The sequence below is a fragment of the Lissotriton helveticus genome, chromosome 5_1, assembly GCF_964261635.1.
Source record: "Lissotriton helveticus chromosome 5_1, aLisHel1.1, whole genome shotgun sequence".
In the NCBI taxonomy this organism is placed as follows: domain Eukaryota; kingdom Metazoa; phylum Chordata; class Amphibia; order Caudata; family Salamandridae; genus Lissotriton; species Lissotriton helveticus.
In genome coordinates, this window is record NC_136065.1 from 1,786,676,353 (window position 1) to 1,786,695,228 (window position 18,876).

Genomic DNA, 18,876 nt, shown 5'->3' on the forward strand with positions numbered 1-18,876 from the left:
AAATTAAATACAGGGGTTATAAATGTCCCCAATGTACTTCGTGTTTCAATGGGGAAAGTTGTAAAAAAAAAAAACATATGCTCTGATGATTGGGATGTCCAAGCTGTAGAGGCTCTTTTTTCTGATTTGAAATATTATGCTGCTTTTGATGCTGAAGATTTGTACTTAGACTCAGATAATTATGCAGACTTGTTCTGCTACCAACACCATGGCAATCATTGCCTGCATAAAGCAAACACATTTAGAAATATGGTTATACACAATGGGAACATTGTCCAGCTCCCGTTGAAGGCAGCTTGAAAACTCTTTTGAAAAAGTTTACTTATTTTACTGGTTTTAATCAATCCAATCTTGACACCTTTTATTTTAAGATGACGGCTAAGTCCTCTTCCAAAGTTAGACTCACCCACACTAAATTACTGTATTCGAAGTCCTTTATCGATCAATTAGCTATAGGGGGCTATGAGCTGTGGAAAGATACTATTGATCTAATACTGTTTGGGGTTCTAAAAGCTGGCAAGTGCAAGGCACTTAGGCTTTGCATCGTGCATGTCTCATCCCGAACCATATGTTGTTTTTGAACTCGACTATTTCACAAACTACTTGCTTTGGATTAGCTGCATCTAAATAATTAAATTCCCATTCCATTCCTGCTTTGGGGAAATACCCTACATGGTACAATCACACCGATAGGTCCATTGATGAATTACAGACCCTATTAATAAATTCCTCCTTTGATATTTCCAGCTTGGATCCCCAAGGTTGGTTATTATGGCAGAAAAATGCAGATTCATGCCAACATCGTTTTCTGGGTCTGGCCCCTGGCTATACACAGGTTAGGGTGGATCCCTGTTTTGAAAATTCCCATTTTGTTACTACCTATTCAGTAGGAAAATTATGTCAGAACTGGCTCAAACATTCCACTTTAGCGTCAGTTAAACTTCATTTGTCCAAAATGACTGACAGTCAAAAAGATGGATATATGCTGTTTACAACGAGGTTTGGAAACTGTCTCAAATTGAAGCTGCTTCTAGATTAAGGGCTATTGATCGAGCTAATTTAGAAAAAGTGCTTGCAGTCGTTGATAATAGCATCAATACTCTTTCTTCCCAAATATACACATTAGATAATATTGTTTCATCTGTTGCTGATATTGTACAGGATGACATATCTGTTTTGTACCATGGTCAAAATCAATTACGTCCCATCATGCAGGTTGCTTGGACTTTACAAACTTTAAAGGCTGGAAAAGTGCATTGGGACTACATGAATACCTCTTCTCTATTTTTACCATTTAATTTGCCTGAAAAACAACAGCTTATGTCTATGAAGGATGCTGCATATTCACTTTTGCATATTGAAAAGTTGTAACCTTTACCTTTTTCTGTTGCCGAATTTAATTCAGCTGTAGGGCTCATTCATGGGTTCATAACACTGCCCTCTTCCTTGTATAAATTCAGTTAATGTATGAAACACTATGCCATTGGCAGATATAAAACATTGGGAAGCGTCTATCGCAATAAAGTTTGGTCTCTACCATTCACCTATAGATCCCTGAGGGAGGGTAAAGAAGTTTATTTAAAGAGTGAAGAGTGCCCTTCTACACCTGATCACTCACTAGTTTGCAAGAACATGCAATTGCACGGCTTGTATAACACGCAAGCTCTGAACTTAGCATATATTTTTAAGAGTAATCCTGTCCCAGCAATAACGCCAACTTTCCCGTTGTTAGCTAACGGTAGCTATTTACTTTTAAATAATGAAGATTGCTGCGGAATGCTGGCAGGGATTCCGTACATTGTGACCGTCTCCCAGCGTGTGGTCTGCTGTAAGAATGTGCTTTTCCCGCCTCCGCATGGGAAGCTCGATGTGTGCATCTGGCCTTCCATTCTGACCTTGAAAGCAGAGTTCAACAAGATGAGTCGAATAGGGCTCTATTGTCCCAGAAAGAAGTTGCCCTTACTTCTTCCCATGAAACATTTGTCCTTCACGTGGCTAACACTCGCACCGAGGTGCATGCGCTTTTAAATACTGATCTCCCACTGCATTTCGGCGCTTTGATTCATACAATATTCAATGCCTCGTCAACACATGGCTTTGCGCATTTTTTCAAAGTGGTAAGCTCTGGCCTTGTGACTTCATTCGAAACTATATTTGGTGTGATACCAGCACTTTTTCATTTTATTTTATGCTTGCTTCGGTAGCGGCCGCCGAGCTCTGGAGCTCCCTGCCCTCCTTCATTTCCGACGCGCATTCTTACCTGGTTTTCAAAAAATATATGAAAACCTGGCTCTTTACGTCCTAAGTAGCTGCTGTTTCACTTCTCGTCTTAGAGTCCTGTTTGTCTGTTTAGCGCCTTAACACCCTCGGGTATTTATGAGCTTTGTAAATTGCATCCTATCTTTGCCAGTAATTAGGATTTTGCTTATTACTTTAAATCATTTTTTGATATTGTCCTAAGAATCACTTTAAGATAATTCTGTCATGGTCTCATCACACTGATGGTGCTAATACTCCATTCTAGCTAAGCAGTATTAGCTACCATTGAAGGACTATGTGGCGGCTTTTGGCTCAGATCTGTGTCGCAATCCAGTCCATCACTTTTTTTCAGCACCATGCCACCTCTCACAATAACCAGCCATATGCAAAGCAGCTTTGATCCTGCTTCACCACAAATAGTCCATCCAAAACTGCGAGGCCAGGTTCCCTCTGAACAGGAGCACACGGGTTGTTGCACCAAAATATTGAACAAAAAATATTGCGATACAAGGATATGGTGTCAAAAACATAATCAACTCAAAAATACATTGGCTTAAAATATAGAAGGGAAGAATACTGGGCCCGATTACGATGGTGTGCGGACTGCCCCCCTACATATCCCTACACCATGCGGTAGGCACTGCATGGTGTCTGCCACGTAGTGGAGGGATATGTGTGGGCTGTCTGTTTTGTCTTGCGGCAGCTGCTACAGAGCACAGCACCCACCTCGATACAAAACATAGGCAATGCGACCGCCGTGGTGGCGGTTGCATCATAATTTGCCCTGTGGGACTGCTACCTTGTAGGCGTGCGGTCCCAAATGCGATACGATGGGTGGACGGACTGAAATACGTCCGTCATCGTAATGACCCCCATTGTTTTGTTTGGTACATAATATAATTTAAAAATATATATAGTATTGAATATAATTTTGTTTTACGTACCTGTATACAATCTCTTGTTTTAATTACTTTAATATATATTAATTATTGTATTAAGTTAAGGAATTAGTACTACGATATTTGTTTCTTATGTTATTTTAGTATAATTTGTCATTTGAATGTGATATTTATTTTTAATTAGTAATTTCTAATGTAGTACAGTGTTGTTGGGTTTGTAGGGATTATGTTAGGAAGTTATTTAGATTACATATAATTGTTTTTACTTTTAAATCATATTTAAGTTAATTAAATTAATTGATAATTATGTAAATTATTTATTTGAATAATTGTTATTTTAATTATTTGATGTTCTTGAATTGTTAAGTGATTGATTAGTCTATTTAACTTTAACAATTTAAAATGTTATATATTTGGATTTTTTTATTTAAATAGTTTTTTTTATTAATGAATTTCATTTTAATATTTAATTTTTATTTTTTAAATTAATTGTAATTGTAGGTGGAAGTGAAAAGAGGAGAGCGTATTTATTTTTTGTATTTAGTAATATAACATTTGTACATTTTTATGTAATTTTATTTATGTTTAATATATATTTAGTTTAATTTTTTTAATGTTATATTTGAATGTTTCTTCAAATATCTAGGAGTTGGAATATTAAATGCAACCCCCCAACACTTTCCCTACTTTTTCTCAGATTGAAGTGAAAATTTAATTTTATTAAAATGGAATTAGTCATTTTAATTTTAGTAGAGTTTTGTTTAGTGGGCTGTTGATTATGGTGGGAAGTTTGGAATATAAGATTGCTTTTAAATGTAATGGTTTTTATGATAATTACTTTATTAATTGATAACTAGGTACAATATTTGATTGATTAATTGTTATTTTATTTATTTGTTCTCAAATTAATTGTTAATTTGTTGATCAATTTAATTATAACATTTTGAAAATGTTTTTTATTTGGAATTCTTACAATTAATTTTTTACGTTTTTATTTAAAAATTTCAAATTAATTTTTCATTTTCTTTATTGAAATTAATTTTAATTTTTGGTGGAAGGGAAAGGGGAGAAGTATATTTGTCATAATATACTCAAAAATGTTCATATTTTTTTATTTTATTTTTACTTAATACATTTTATTTATATTTAATTATTATACATTTATTTTAAATGTGTGTAAATATTTTGTTTTTGTTCTATATGTTTAGGAGTTGGAATAGTAAATGTAACCCTTCGGAAGTCCAACACTTTTCAGATTGGACTGGTAATAGTAAATCTAACTCCTCTAAAGTCGAACACTTCCCTACTTGTACCTACATTGGAGTGGGAATAATAAATTAGACCACTTCAGAGGCCTACCTTTTCCCTACTGTTTCGCAGATTTGAGTGGCAATAGTATTTCTAGTATATCTAATGACATGTAGTCCAAAACTTTCCAACTGTTGCTAAGACTAAAGAATCGGAACAGTAAATCAAACCCCTCCAAAATGCAACACTTTCCCTGCATTTGTCTACATTGGAGTGGGGGTAGTATTGATCACTCAACAGTTCAACACTTTCTCTACATTTTTTTTTACTTTAGAGTGGGAATAGTAAAAATGGCCCACTATTGCTTAGTTTCGATGGTTAACATTTATTAATGTATTATATTTTTTATATTTAAAACATTTTGAAAATTAAATAATGTGCAATTTATTTGTATTTAAAATGTTATGGTTTTATATTAATTTTATTTTATAATTAAAATTGATGTGTTTTTATTATATGTTGGTTAATTTTAATTTATGTATGATTAAAAATATAATGCAATTTTAAATTGTTTGCCTATTATTTGTTTAACCTTTTATTTAAAGATTTCCAAATTAAGAAGATATACAGTTGTGACACTGAAAGACATGACTCAATCTTGAGCATCAAATCACCAGTAGGAAAAACATAGGAAAAAATAGGGCACAGCATTTTTGCAATGGCAGAATGCATAAGAACGGGACATTACATAAGAATCATAGTCCGGTTTGACAATTACAGTGGACATAGAGCAAAATTCACCTGAAAACTTGTACGAGTCCTGCTGTAATAGAAAAGAACGGAATGGTGGCTGTTGGAACCTAATGTTGTCAGGTCACCTAGGGTAGCCTGGCCTAGGGTAAGGCAATATCAACAGAGGCACATGTGTAAAGGTTGCAAACCACTCAGCAGAAACATCAAGCAATTCCACTCAAAAATGACGCTACACCAATCTTTGTGTAAAAATACGAGCTGTTTTATAAAAATATTCTTTGCTCTCTTGTCTTCAGATGGTACAGTTCAATACATACCAAACACAAGAAAGGTCCTAGGGGTAAGTTTATCGACCTCAACTGTTAAACCCCCTACACTGAATTGACACCAACCAAAATTAACAGTGAGTCCAAGAGCAGACAATGTACCCAAATATATAAGAACAGCAGGGAGTAGTTTTAATATAAACGAGTTCCCATCAGTCCACCATCGAGACCGCCCTTCATCATCTGGGATCTCTTGTGTTTGTAATTAACACTTTAAGGGGTAAAAAAACCTGTGCTGGCAGATGGATACGCCATGCGCAGGAAAAACCACAGTGTTATTACAGATGTGAAAAAGATGGCGTGTATACTAGGGGAACTGAATAGCAGTGCATAGAAAAGGTGTGTGTGAAAAGAAAGAGAGAAAGGCTCTAAAATTAGGTAGTGATCAGGAAAACAATTTTAATAGACACCCTCACACTCCTAAATCAATAAAAACAGTGCAAGATTAGTGGTATAACAAATGACCACTAAAAAAGATGTAAGGTCGACATGTTTCTGCAGACAAACGGAGTCTAGTGATCTCCTGCTGCTTCCTCAGGACCATTAGTGCTACTGCTAGATTAAAATAACTACGAGAGAGCTTAGAGGGACGACCGGTGCACCGACGGAGAGTGCGGTGCATCCACTACCTGAGCTCATGCCAGGTGAGGTGGGGCTGTTCCTTCCCATCACGTGGGATGAGAAGATGAATACACATACACTTTCAGGTGATATGGTTTATGTTTATTTTACTATTCAGTTCCCCTAGTATACACGCCATCTTTTTCACATCTGTAATAACACTGTGGTTTTTCCTGCGCATGGCGTATCCATCTGCCAGCACAGGTTTTTTTACCCCTTAAAGTGTTAATTACAAACACAAGAGATCCCAGATGATGAAGGGCGGTCTCGATGGTGGACTGATGGGAACTCGTTTATATTAAAACTACTCCCTGCTGTTCTTATATATTTGGGTACATTGTCTGCTCTTGGACTCACAGTTCAATACATTTCATTCCAACAGTAGATTTATAAATTTCTTTAAAGTTGCCAAGATATGACACTTTTCAACTTCCCAGCTTAACAACACAACCCATTGGCCTCTAAGGAGCAGGATCTATGCTCCTTTAAATTTAGCTAGACCTGGCTCCTCTGTTTGAGGTTATCACATTTAAAGGAATGATTTCTTAGGTTAAATCCTTCACAAGTGCAGATTAGCGTAGACAGTTTCTCAGCTTTAACCTTTCCCTCTCCTGCCTGAAAAACAGGGCTATCAAAAAGCTTTAGACAATTCTGTCAGTGTTTTCACGTAAACATAGATCAACCTATAACTGTTAGCCCAGAATTTCACAGAGAGGGTGCCACCATCATTTCTTAAACCTTTCCCTCTCACGGGCGGATGGCATTAATCGTCTCAGGAACCCCCAGTAAGGTACATAACTGGTTTCTCATATACTGTACAGAAAAGTCCTCCACCCGCCCTCAATCACAGACTGTCTGCTAGTGCCAATTCCTATAGGTCTGGCTAAATGAAGGCAACTTGGTCGCTGTTCTTAATTTCTCTCCGCTCCTAGCTTTGCGGTGGATTTCCCGCTCTGGCCAGTTCTGAATTGTATGCAAAATCCTTCCGTTGCTTCTCCTCCCTCTCCTCACCTACTTCACTCGCTGCCCGGCTTCTCGCCGGTGGGAGGGCTCTGCTAACGGGAGGGTTCAGTCCTCTCCCTCAGGTGCCAAGGTTCTCAAAGCTGGTTCTCCCGGTGGCAGGAAGGACTCCGCCCCCGTCCCCGGTCGGCCGCTCCTCCCGCTGAATTCCCGCGGGAGGAGTACACCACAGACTCCTTCGGCGCTTTCCCTCACCTCACCTTCGCGTAGGCCGAGGGAAGCGCTACTCTTCCTGACCTGCGCAGGAGTCGCGCGTTGACGCCGCCTCTCACCTCGGGGCCTCAGGACACTCCTACCGGTCCCGCCTCCTCTGCGCCGGCACTAAGGAGAGACGCTTCTCTCTCTCCTCCGCGCAGAACCAGGACACCGCGGCTCGGCAGCTTCCCTGAGCTTTTCCTCCACAAGAGCCAATGATCCGCTGCAGACAGAAACAGGGGGGCACCCGGCTGGGTTGTGGAAATCTCCCTCCGCACCCGCTAGGATTTGACAACAATGAGGGTAAGGAGAGTCTCGGGAGTCGGGTTGCTCTGTGGCTCTATCCCTATTAACGTCCCGGTACAGGTTTACCTCTCTGAAGATCCCCAGGTGGGTCAGATCCACTCGCGGAGATATGCCAGAAGGAGGGGAATATGAGAGGGGGGGTCGGTTGGGAGTGCTAGATGGTCCTCCCCTTTTCTCTCACTGTCCAGAGGATGGAGCCTCACTCCGTACAAGCTCCTTCTCCCACTCTTTCTTCTGAGACCAGGTGACACAGGTGCCCAGGGTCTCCAGGAATCCCACGCAGCGGGGTCAGGTCAAGTAATCACACGGAAGGAAGGGTGGTGAATCAATAAGGAAGCGTCCCTACTTGGGAGGTCAACCCTTTGGCTATCCTACCCCCACCTTATGCTACAGCCTGTCCTCCAGCTGACTCTCTCTGGCAAGACAAAATGGTTGCCCAGCATTCCGCCTTTTATAGGCTGACCCTCAGAGGTCCAGAAGGGACCAGAAGGTTCTCGAATGCCCTATGCTATCCTATGGGACAGGCTCCAGGTGTGACAGTTAGGACAGTTGGTAGCCACCATTTTGTGGATCTGTAATAATTCCTGTCAGGAAAGGCCTCTAGGCCTGAGGTGAAAAACTATGAGGGCAAAAGAGCACCTATCCCCCAGTCCAACACCATAAAAACTCTAGTGGACACAAAAAATATAAAGGCATGAGGGGCAAAAAGGGTACAAAATAAATAAATAATAGGAGGGACTACGCAAAGGGCCAGACAGGTCTAACACGCGTCCCCCCCAGCTGAAAGTGGGGAGAGCTACCCAACCCCTTGGGAGTCCTCATTACTAAGGCGGAAATACCTGGAGAGACCGTCTGCATTGGCGTGGTCCACTCCAGGCCGATGTTCCACCCGGAAGTACATTCCCTGTAGGGAGATGGACCATCTCAGCACCTTGGGATTCTCCCCCTTCATTCAGTCTGAACCAGGAAGTGCGAGCCAAACAGGTATGGCCGCAGCTTCTTCAGAGCCCACACCACCGCGAAAGCTTCCCTCTCAATTGCACTCCACTTCTGTTCCCGGGGAAGCAGTCTCCTGGATAGGAAGACTACAGGCTGATCCAGGCCCTCTTCATTCAGTTGCGATAACACTGCCCCAATGCCATGTTCTGATGCATCTGTCTGGACAATGAACTCCTTGGAGAAGTCTGGGGCTCTCAGGACCGGTGCTGCACACATTGCCTGCTTCAGTTTTTCAAAAGCTTGCTGACAAGCTTCCTTCCAAACTACCCGTCGAGGTTGTTTCTTTGAGGTGAGCTCTGTGAGGGGCGCTACAATAGTGCCATACCCCTTCACAAAGCGACGGTAGTAGCCTGTGAGGCCCAGGAAAGCTCGGACCTCAGTCTGTGTCTTGGGGGGTTCCCAGGCCATGATTGCCTCAATCTTTGCCTGCAGGGGCTGCACTGTCCCCCTACCCACCAAGTGTCCAAGGTACACAACTGACCCCTGCCCAATCTGACATTTGCTGGCCTTGATTGTCAATCCAGCTTGTTTCAGGGCCTGGAGAACTGCTTGCAAATGTTGCAAATGGTCCTCCCAACTGCTACTAAAGACAGCAATGTCAACCAGATAAGCAGCGGAGAAACCCTCCATTCCAGAGAGGACCTGATTCACCAGTCGCTGAAAAGTGGCAGGGGCATTTTTGAGCCCAAAGGGCATCACACAAAATTGGAAGTGTCCCTCAGGCGTGGAGAAGGCTGACCTTTCCTTTGCTCCATCTGTCAAGGAGATCTGCCAGTACCCTGAAGTGAGGTCAAAGGTACTGAGATATTGGGCAGCTCCTAGCCGGTCAATTAATTCATCCGCCCTATGGATCGGATGAGCATCAGTTTTTGTAACTGAGTTCAGTCCCCGGTAATCCACACAGAACCTCAGTTCTGGAGTGGTGCCTGGTGGAGCGGCTTTTGGCACTAGAACCACCGGACTGGATCAGGGGCTGCTGGAAGGTTCTATAACTCCTAGCTCCAGCATCTTGGTAACCTCTCCATGGATGCTAGCCTTCACCTTGTCTGACAGCCGGTAGGTCTTTGACTTCACTGGTGGGCTGTCTCCTGTGTCCACATCATGGGTACACAGGTGGGTCCTTCCCGGGACAAGGGAGAACAACGAAGAGTACTGCTCCAGTATCTGACGGCAGTCCTCCTGCTGTTCAGGAGTTAGGGATGGGGAGAGAATCACTCCCTCCACCGACCCATCCTTTTCCTGAGACGAGAACAAGTCTGGGAGAGGTTCGCTTTCCGCTTCCTCTCCTCCATCAGTCACCATCATTAAGATGACCTCGGGCCTCTCATGGTGGGGTTTGAGTCGGTTAGCATGTAGCACCCGTAGGGGCTGTCGAGGGGTCTTAAGGTCCACCAGGTATGTGGCCTTACCCTTCTTTTCTAACACCTCAAAGGGGCCTGTCCAGCGATCCTGGAGGGCACTTAGCTCTCCAGGCTCCATCAGCCACACTTTCTGGCCAGGCTCCAACTCCACCGGGTGAGCGTTGTGGTCATACCACTCCTTCATTACTGCCTGGCTGGCCTCCAAGTTGTCAGAAGCTTGCTTCCACAACTTCGCCATTTGGCTCCTGAAGGCCAGCATGTAGCTCACCACATCCTGGGGGGGTTTCCTGGGAGACTTTTCCCATCCATCCTTCACCAGGCTGAGAGGACCGCGTACAGGGTGCCCATACAGAAGCTCAAAGGGGCTGAAGCCCACTCCCTTCTGTGGCACTTCCCTGTAGGAGAATAGCAAACAGGGTAGGAGGACGTCCCATTTCCTCCGCAGGCTTTCAGGCAGACTTCTGATCATGCCCTTCAAGGTCTTTTTGAACCTCTCCACCAGTCCATTTGACAGGGGGTGATAAGGAGTGGTGAACCGGTAGGTCACTCCACACTCCTTCCACATTGCCCGCATGTACGCTGACATAAAGTTGGTCCCCCTGTCGAACACAACTTCCTTGGGGAAACCCACTCGGGTAAAGATCCCCATCAGGGCCCTAGCCACCACAGGTGCAGTGACAGTCCTCAGAGGAATTGCCTCTGGGTACCGTGTGGCATGATCCACCAGAACCAGGATGAACCTGTGACCAGCTGTTGTTGGTGGATCCAATGGCCCTACAATGTCGATGCCCACCCTTTCAAAGGGGGTGCTAACGACAGGAAGTGGTTCCAGGGGAGCCTTCAGCTTCACCCCTGTTTTCCCACTGGCTTGGCAGGTTACACACGTCCGACAGTAGGTGTTAGACGCCACTTTCATCTGAGGCCAGTAAAAGTGGGGGACAAGCCGAGCAAAGGTCTTGTCCTGACCTAAGTGTCCTGCCAAGGGAATTTCATGAGCCAATTCCAGCAGAAAGGCTCGGTACCGTTGCGGGACTACCAAGGCCCTTGATGAACCAGGTAAGGGTACCTTGGGTTCACTGTAGAGGAGTCCATCCTCCCAGTAAATTTGGTAGTGTCCCGCAACGTCCCCTGCTGCCTGGGCTTCAGCCTGTCGCCTCAGTCCCTCAAGGGTAGGGCACTCCTTCTGGCCCTTACAGAACTCTTCTCTGGTAGGCCCTCCCTCCACATGCCACTCAGCAGGGATGGGCAGGTCCTCCAGAGAAACTACTTCCCCCCCCACGGACTCCTGGTCCACCACCGCAGGTGGCCGATCTGTCACATGGGGTGTGGAAGCCGAAGCAGGCTTCTCCTGTCTTCGGGTCTGTCCCTTTTTGGCAGCGGGTTGGGCCATTGTTCCAGGCTCCAACCCAGGCGAACTCCCTCTCCGGGCAGTCGCAGACCTTGTGCTTACACAGGCCCAGTCAGGTGTACCTAGCCTCTCTGAATGCGTCCGGTATTCCACCTCTCTCCAAGCATTGTGCTCCATATCATTCCCCAGCAGACAATCAACTGGCACGGCAGGGCTTACGGCAACTCGAAGTGAACCTGCAACCCCTTCCCACTCAAAGGGAACCTCGGCCACGGGGTAGTGGCCCATTCTGCCGTCAGCCATCGCGGCGGGGTGGAGTACATTGGGAATCACCTGCTCTGGAGACACCAGATGACTTCTCACCATAGTCATACTGGCTCCTGTATCTCTCAGAGCCTCCCCTCTCTGGCCATTGATGGTGATCCATTGCCCATACTTAGTAGTATTTGGGGGCACCTGAATCTTAGGAACCATCTCCCGTTCTCCCAGGGACACTAAGGTGACACCCGCCCACTCACCCCCCTTATCTAAGGGCAACTCCTCCCCGAGCGCTACACTAGCTACTCCCGGGGTTTTTCCTCCGGTGGGAGGGGGTGGTCTCTTTGGGCATCTGACATCTCCCTTATAATGTCCAACACCACCACACTCAAAGCAGTGGACAACCCTTGGCTGCTGGCTCTGGCCAGGATGAGGGTTTCTGGGCGGGTTAGCCTTAGGGGTGAAACCTGTTCCCTTTCCCTGGAAACTGTTTTGGGGACCTTTAGAGAACTCCCGCTTTTTATCTCCCCCTCCTTCTTCTGAGGGGCGCCCTGTCCAGCCTTTTGGGAATCCCCTCCAGTCCCCTTTGAGGACACCCGGGTACTTGCCCAGATGTCCGCCTCCTCTGCAAGCTTCCGGGGGTTGGTCAGCTTGCTGTCCACCAGGTGCTGTCGCAGCTCGGGAAAACATTTCTCGAGTAGATGCTCTTTAAGGAAAAGGTCATACAAGCCCTCCACCTCACTGCCCTGTACCCAGCCCTCCAATGCCTTCCTCGCATAATCCAGGAAATCCACCCAGTTCTGGGTGCTTAACTTGTGGCTCCCCCTGAACTTCTGGCGATACTTTTCCGGGGTTAGCCCAAACTTTCTAATCAATGCTAACTTCATGATGGGGTAGTTGGTCTGCTCCTTCGGTTCTAAGGCTAACAAGGTGTCCCGACCAGTAGGAGGCATGTACTTATACAACCCACCCCCCCAGTGCTTTTCCTGGATCCCATGGGCTCTTAAGGAGACCTCATAGGCAGCCAGCCACTTAGCTATGTCATCCCCCTGACTATAGCTGGCAACTATATCCTTAGGCAGGTAGGGTCTGGACTCCCTGGTTGGTTCTCTGGTTTCGCTGCCACCATTTGGAGAGTTGGCGAGTCCTAACTGTAGAGCTTTGAGTTCTAGCTCTTTTAGTCTAAGCTCATAGTCATCCTCTGTTCCTCCCTCCCCTGTTCTAACTTGGCCAACTCCCATTTCAGTTGCCTCTTTTCCCTCCTGTCTGTGAGTTCCGCTTCGGTCAAGCTCCCCCCGGAGACACTACTGCCCCTCCTAGAGTTGGTCATTGGTCCAGGGAGTAGGTTTTCCACCTCTGAGGGGAATAATCCCTCTACCCCTATGACCGTGTCCCGGTCCGTCCCTTCATCCTCCTCCTTCCCTTCTCTGTGTGCTTCCACCCAAGCCCTTAAACTGGTCTGGAGTTCCCCCTTCTTGGCACCACGCTTAAAAAACACCCCCATTTGTTGGCAGAAATCTTTTAGCTGGGCCACAGAGTAAGTGTCCAGTTCTTCCAGCGCAAATTCCATTTTTGCAAAAGGCAGTTCAAGGTTACACACACAAGAAGAATAGAATTACAAGGGCGACCTGAAGCTACCTCCACCCCACCACCAGGAATTAATTTGGATAAAGCAAAAGTAAAAAATTAGGAGGGCCGCTAGGAGAAAACTCCAGGTGTAGGTTAGTGGATTACACTCAGTTACTGCAGAGTAGTCGCAACCACAGTCAATATCCCACCGCTAGACACCAATATGTTGGAACCTAATGTTGTCAGGTCACCTAGGGTAGCCTGGCCTAGGGTAAGGCAATATCAACAGAGGCACATGTGTAAAGGTTGCAAACCACTCAGCAGAAACATCAAGCAATTCCACTCAAAAAAGGACGCTACACCAATCTTTGTGTAAAAATACGAGCTGTTTTATAAAAATATTCTTTGCTCTCTTGTCTTCAGATGGTACAGTTCAATACATTTCATTCCAACAGTAGATTTATAAATTTCTTTAAAGTTGCCAAGATATGACACTTTTCAACTTCCCAGCTTAACAACACAACCCATTGGCCTCTAAGGAGCAGGATCTATGCTCCTTTAAATTTAGCTAGACCTGGCTCCTCTGTTTGAGGTTATCACATTTAAAGGAATGATTTCTTAGGTTAAATCCTTCACAAGTGCAGATTAGCGTAGACAGTTTCTCAGCTTTAACCTTTCCCTCTCCTGCCTGAAAAACAGGGCTATCAAAAAGCTTTAGACAATTCTGTCAGTGTTTTCACGTAAACATAGATCAACCTATAACTGTTAGCCCAGTATTTCACAGAGAGTGTGCCACCATCATTTCTTAAACCTTTCCCTCTCACGGGCGGATGGCATTAATCGTCTCAGGAACCCCCAGTAAGGTACATAACTGGTTTCTCATATACTGTACAGAAAAGTCCTCCACCCGCCCTCAATCACAGACTGTCTGCTAGTGCCAATTCCTATAGGTCTTGCTAAATGAAGGCAACTTGGTCGCTGTTCTTAATTTCTCTCCGCTCCTAGCTTTGCGGTGGATTTCCCGCTCTGGCCAGTTCTGAATTGTATGCAAAATCCTTCCGTTGCTTCCCCTCCCTCTCCTCACCTACTTCACTCGCTGCCCGGCTTCTCGCCGGTGGTAGGGCTCCGCTAATGGGAGGGTTCAGTCCTCTCCCTCAGGTGCCAAGGTTCTCAAAGCTGGTTCTCCCGGTGGCAGGAAGGACTCCGCCCCCGTCCCCGGTCGGCCGCTCCTCCCGCTGAATTCCCGCGGGAGGAGTACACCACAGACTCCTTCGGCGCTTTCCCTCACCTCACCTTCGCGTAGGCCGAGGGAAGCGCTACTCTTCCTCATCTGCGCAGGAGTCGCGCGTTGACGCCGCCTCTCACCTCGGGGCCTCAGGACACTCCTACCGGTCCCGCCTCCTCTGCGCCGGCACTAAGAAGAGACGCTTCTCTCTCTCCTCCACGCAGAAGCGGAACCAGGACACCACAGCTCGGCAGCTTCCCTGAGCTTATCCTCCACAAGAGCCAATGATCCGCTGCAGACAGAAACAGGGGGGCACCCGGCTGGGTTGTGGAAATCTCCCTCCGCACCCGCTAGGATTTGACAACAATGAGGGTAAGGAGAGTCTCAGGAGTCGGGTTGCTCTGTGGCTCTATCCCTATTAACGTCCCGGTACAGGTTTACCTCTCTGAAGATCCCCAGGTGGGTCAGATCCACTCGCGGAGATATGCCAGAAGGAGGGGAATATGAGAGGGGGGGTCGATTGGGAGGGCTAGATGGTCCTCCCCTTTTCTCTCACTGTCCAGAGGATGGAGCCTCACTCCGTACAAGCTCCTTCTCCCACTCTTTCTTCTGAGACCAGGTGACACAGGTGCCCAGGGTCTCCAGGAATCCCACGCAGCGGGGTCAGGTCAAGTAATCACAAGGAAGGAAGGGTGGTGAATCAATAAGGAAGCGTCCCTACTTGGGAGGTCAACCCTTTGGCTATCCTACCCCCACCTTATGCTACAGCCTGTCCTCCAGCTGACTCTCTCTGGCAAGACAAAATGGTTGCCCAGCATTCCGCCTTTTATAGGCTGACCCTCAGAGGTCCAGAAGGGACCAGAAGGTTCTGGAATGCCCTATGCTATCCTATGGGACAGGCTCCAGGTGTGACAGTTAGGACAGTTGGTAGCCACCATTTTGTGGATCTGTAATAATTCCTGTCAGGAAAGGCCTCTAGGCCTGAGGTGAAAAACTATGAGGGCAAAAGAGCACCTATCCCCCAGTCCAACACCATAAAAACTCTAGTGGACACAAAAAATATAAAGGCATGAGGGGCAAAAAGGGGACAAAATAAATAAAAAATAGGAGGGACTACGCAAAGGGCCAGACAGGTCTAACAGTGGCCAAAACTCTTTGAGGCGCCAAGCTTTAGGGTTACATTATAAGCATAATTTTCCTTTAGCTTATTTCCGTACGTCATATCTCGGAATCAGATTGACTGATGGAAGCCCCCATTCCAGTCCAACACATAGCTACCCACGTCTGTATACAATATTTTGGCAATATCAACAGATTTACACATTTTATTATGTATCTGCTCGATATCGCCCAAGATGGCCATCCCAGGTGATGGTACCTCGTTGATCCACACCATCCTATTTAGGGCAGCGAATATCTCATACCAGTTCTGCAGCACCGTGAGTTGACTATCCTTATTAAAGACAAATGAAATATTATAATCCAAAGTGTTGCCACGGCTGCAGGCTGTGATCCTTAGGAAGGTTTATGGAACACGCTTGCAGCATGACTGAGAGCTGTGGTCAGACCAATCTTGGGCTAGAGACAAGACTACAAGATGTTAAAAGAATTCTGTGACACGTAGGTTGAACTCTTAAGTCTGTATTGTAGAATGCTGGAAGAAGAGATTCCAGGTACTAACAATTGGCCCAACCCTTTTCTCCTGTTGGAGGTTTACCCATGCTTTCCATTTGGTTTATGCAAATAAACCTACCTTATTGAACCCAGACGTGTCCTGGTGATTTGTGAAAGAAAAATAGAATACTGGCGACATGCGAACTCAAGGAAAGAAGCCCTATGGTGGGTAGATATTTATTTGGCATGGAGCGTGAGAAAACAGAGTACTGGCGGAGCGAAGATTAAAGATATTCTCCATTGATCTTCTGCAGCGATTTTAAGGCAAGGAAGTTTTTTATAATTGTACCAAAAAGCCGCTTGTAGCGTAAATCAGCTTCAGATCAGCAGAGTGTCGGGGCCACGAACATTCTCCCTTTCGTTTGTTGGTGGTATGGGCTTGGGGCAACAAGGCGCTCTGAGTATCAGGTTCTTGTACGCGGCTGGTTGACCCCGGGATCATGACTTCCTGACATGGACGCCATCCTCCTCCCTCACCTGTATTCTCCTGAGGAGTGGGGACTACGACGATCTTTCCCCCGCCACCTTGCGGACTCTGTTGTTACTACTGTGGAGGTCACAGATGATGCCTCTCCTCTGCCCCTTGTCCTGATGGGGAAAAAACAGATCCAATAAGAAGTTACCCACTGAATAAGTTGTGGAGGACCTTTCTTCATCTCCCCCGGCCATGGGTACTCAGAAGAATCTAAAATCCACACTAAAACATTTGTAGCTATTTAAGAAGGTCCTAAATGCCTGCACATTACACGGTTTTACCACATGGTGTGTGGGACTGCCCGGTGTTGCAACCGGCCTGGCATAGCTTGACTGCAGCAGTGGCAGAGTTGGCAGCACATGATCTCACTGCCACGCCTTCCTCCTGCCTGCTGGGGCTTTGCCCCTGTGCAGAAGGTGATAAGCACTTGCATAAATGTATTGATCTCGCCTTTGCTCTGTTCAAACCATGGCCCTGGTGTGGAGGGCGCCTGCCCCGCCTGGTCTCCAGCTCTGGCTCCGTGACCTGTTGACATGGAATCGAGCATAGCCTCGAACACTTCAATGGCTCCGCATGTGGGGGATCTCCCCCAACAGTGGCAAATGTTGGGAGACATTCCTGCTTAATGTGGAAGCCAAAAACAATAAACATCCCTTTTGAGCCCGCACTTACACGCACAACACTTATGATGGTGCATAACAGCATGCGAAAGGGTGAGTGCTCCCATACAATATACTGGAACCACTGGTTGCCGCAGATGTACAAGTACATCATACACCTCTCTGCACACACAAATGATCCCCCAGCTCTTTTGGGCTTCCATTGCCTGACCCTTACAGGGGCTGGGACCTCTTCCCCAACACTCCGCCCTCATATGACTTGTTCATGCCACCTTACGGGACCTCACTCCTGGTGGGCATCCCCTGGTCTGTTTCCCCCCTCCCCACATATCACATGACTTCCCATTCCTTCCATGCAGACTCTTGAGCTTGTTTGCTCTGTTATTATGTTTCGTTTGGTGTACTTTTGGGTATTATTGCCATTCTCAACATGGGCACAGTTGTGCCGCTAGTTGTGTTGTTCGATAAGTGGCTATCACATATACTGCATGTTACTGCAATATTCTGTCTGATGATATGTCTGTAGTGGTTGTTTCACTTTATGCACAAAAAATCCAATAAATACATTTAATTTGTTTTAAAAGGACAAATATAAATTTGAAATGGAGTCAGTTGATTATCTGGGCCATACTATTGGCTGACATGGCATATCACCAATTCACAGTCTACTTAAAGCACTTGAAGATGCACCTGAACCTCAAGACAAAGCATATGAGAACTTTAATGAAAACAAATCAACATTTTATTTGGAATAATGAACGTATGCCTCAATTTATATACTTTGAAGAGAGACGTTGCTTCTGCCCCAGTACTGTCAGCATATACCAAATGTGATTCCAAAATCATGGTGGATGCTAGTAATGTAGTTGTTGATGAAGATTTGTTACAAGACTGTAAAGGCAATTTAGTTATAATTGCTTTTGCCTCAAGACAATTGAGAGGGTTAAAGTACTCAACTTGGAGAAAGAAACCCTGGCATGTTGGTGGTGAACTGAGTATTTTGGAAAGTATTTATAAAGGACAACATTTAGAGTAAGAACAGACTTTCGACCACTAGTGGAATTGTTCACCACAAAGGGTTGTAGATAAGTGACACCTAGAGGCAAGATGGCAAAATAAATTGCGGGTAGAATATACTCCTGGAGCTATGTCGGTTTAGCAGATTGTCTGTCAAGGTTGCCAGTTGAAGAGAACAGTGGCGTGAGTGTTATGGACGATGGAATGGATTAAGTGGTGTCAATTTGTGAAGTGTCTAGTGGGTGTACCCATATCTAGACGGAGGAGAGTTTGGGAAATAGTTTTGCTTGGTAGAGACCGTTCGATGTGTTTATTGAAGAGTCTAAACTTTGGTATAGTCCGAATTGATCAACTGTCGCAATAGCCAGAGGTTAAAATTGTACGTCATATTACCTTGAGGAAGTTTTTGTTTGGAAGGGGTTTCCTAAAAGTTTAGTCATAGATAACCCTGGATAACAGAGTGCAGTTAACATTAAAATTAAACGAAATTGTTTGTAAAAGAGCATGGAATTTAATATATACGCACTTATATTATCCATAGAGTAATGCAATTGTAGAGGTGGATCAGAGCCTTGAAAGAAGGATTGCAACTTCCAATAGCTAATGCCAAGGATTGTCATCGAACCATCAAGGGGTTACTATTGTGTTATTGTGTTACACCTAGTGCTACGGGAGATGAGTATGCATTTGAAAAAATTAGAGC

The 18,876-nt window shown here is 45.4% G+C and overlaps 1 protein-coding gene across 11 annotated transcripts in view; it reads left to right on the plus strand.

Moving 5' to 3' along the window:
- MARCHF10 (membrane associated ring-CH-type finger 10) overlaps positions 1 to 18,876 on the plus strand; it is a 465,874-nt gene that overhangs the window by 230,783 nt on the left and 216,215 nt on the right. The gene's annotated exons all lie outside the window — the stretch shown is intronic.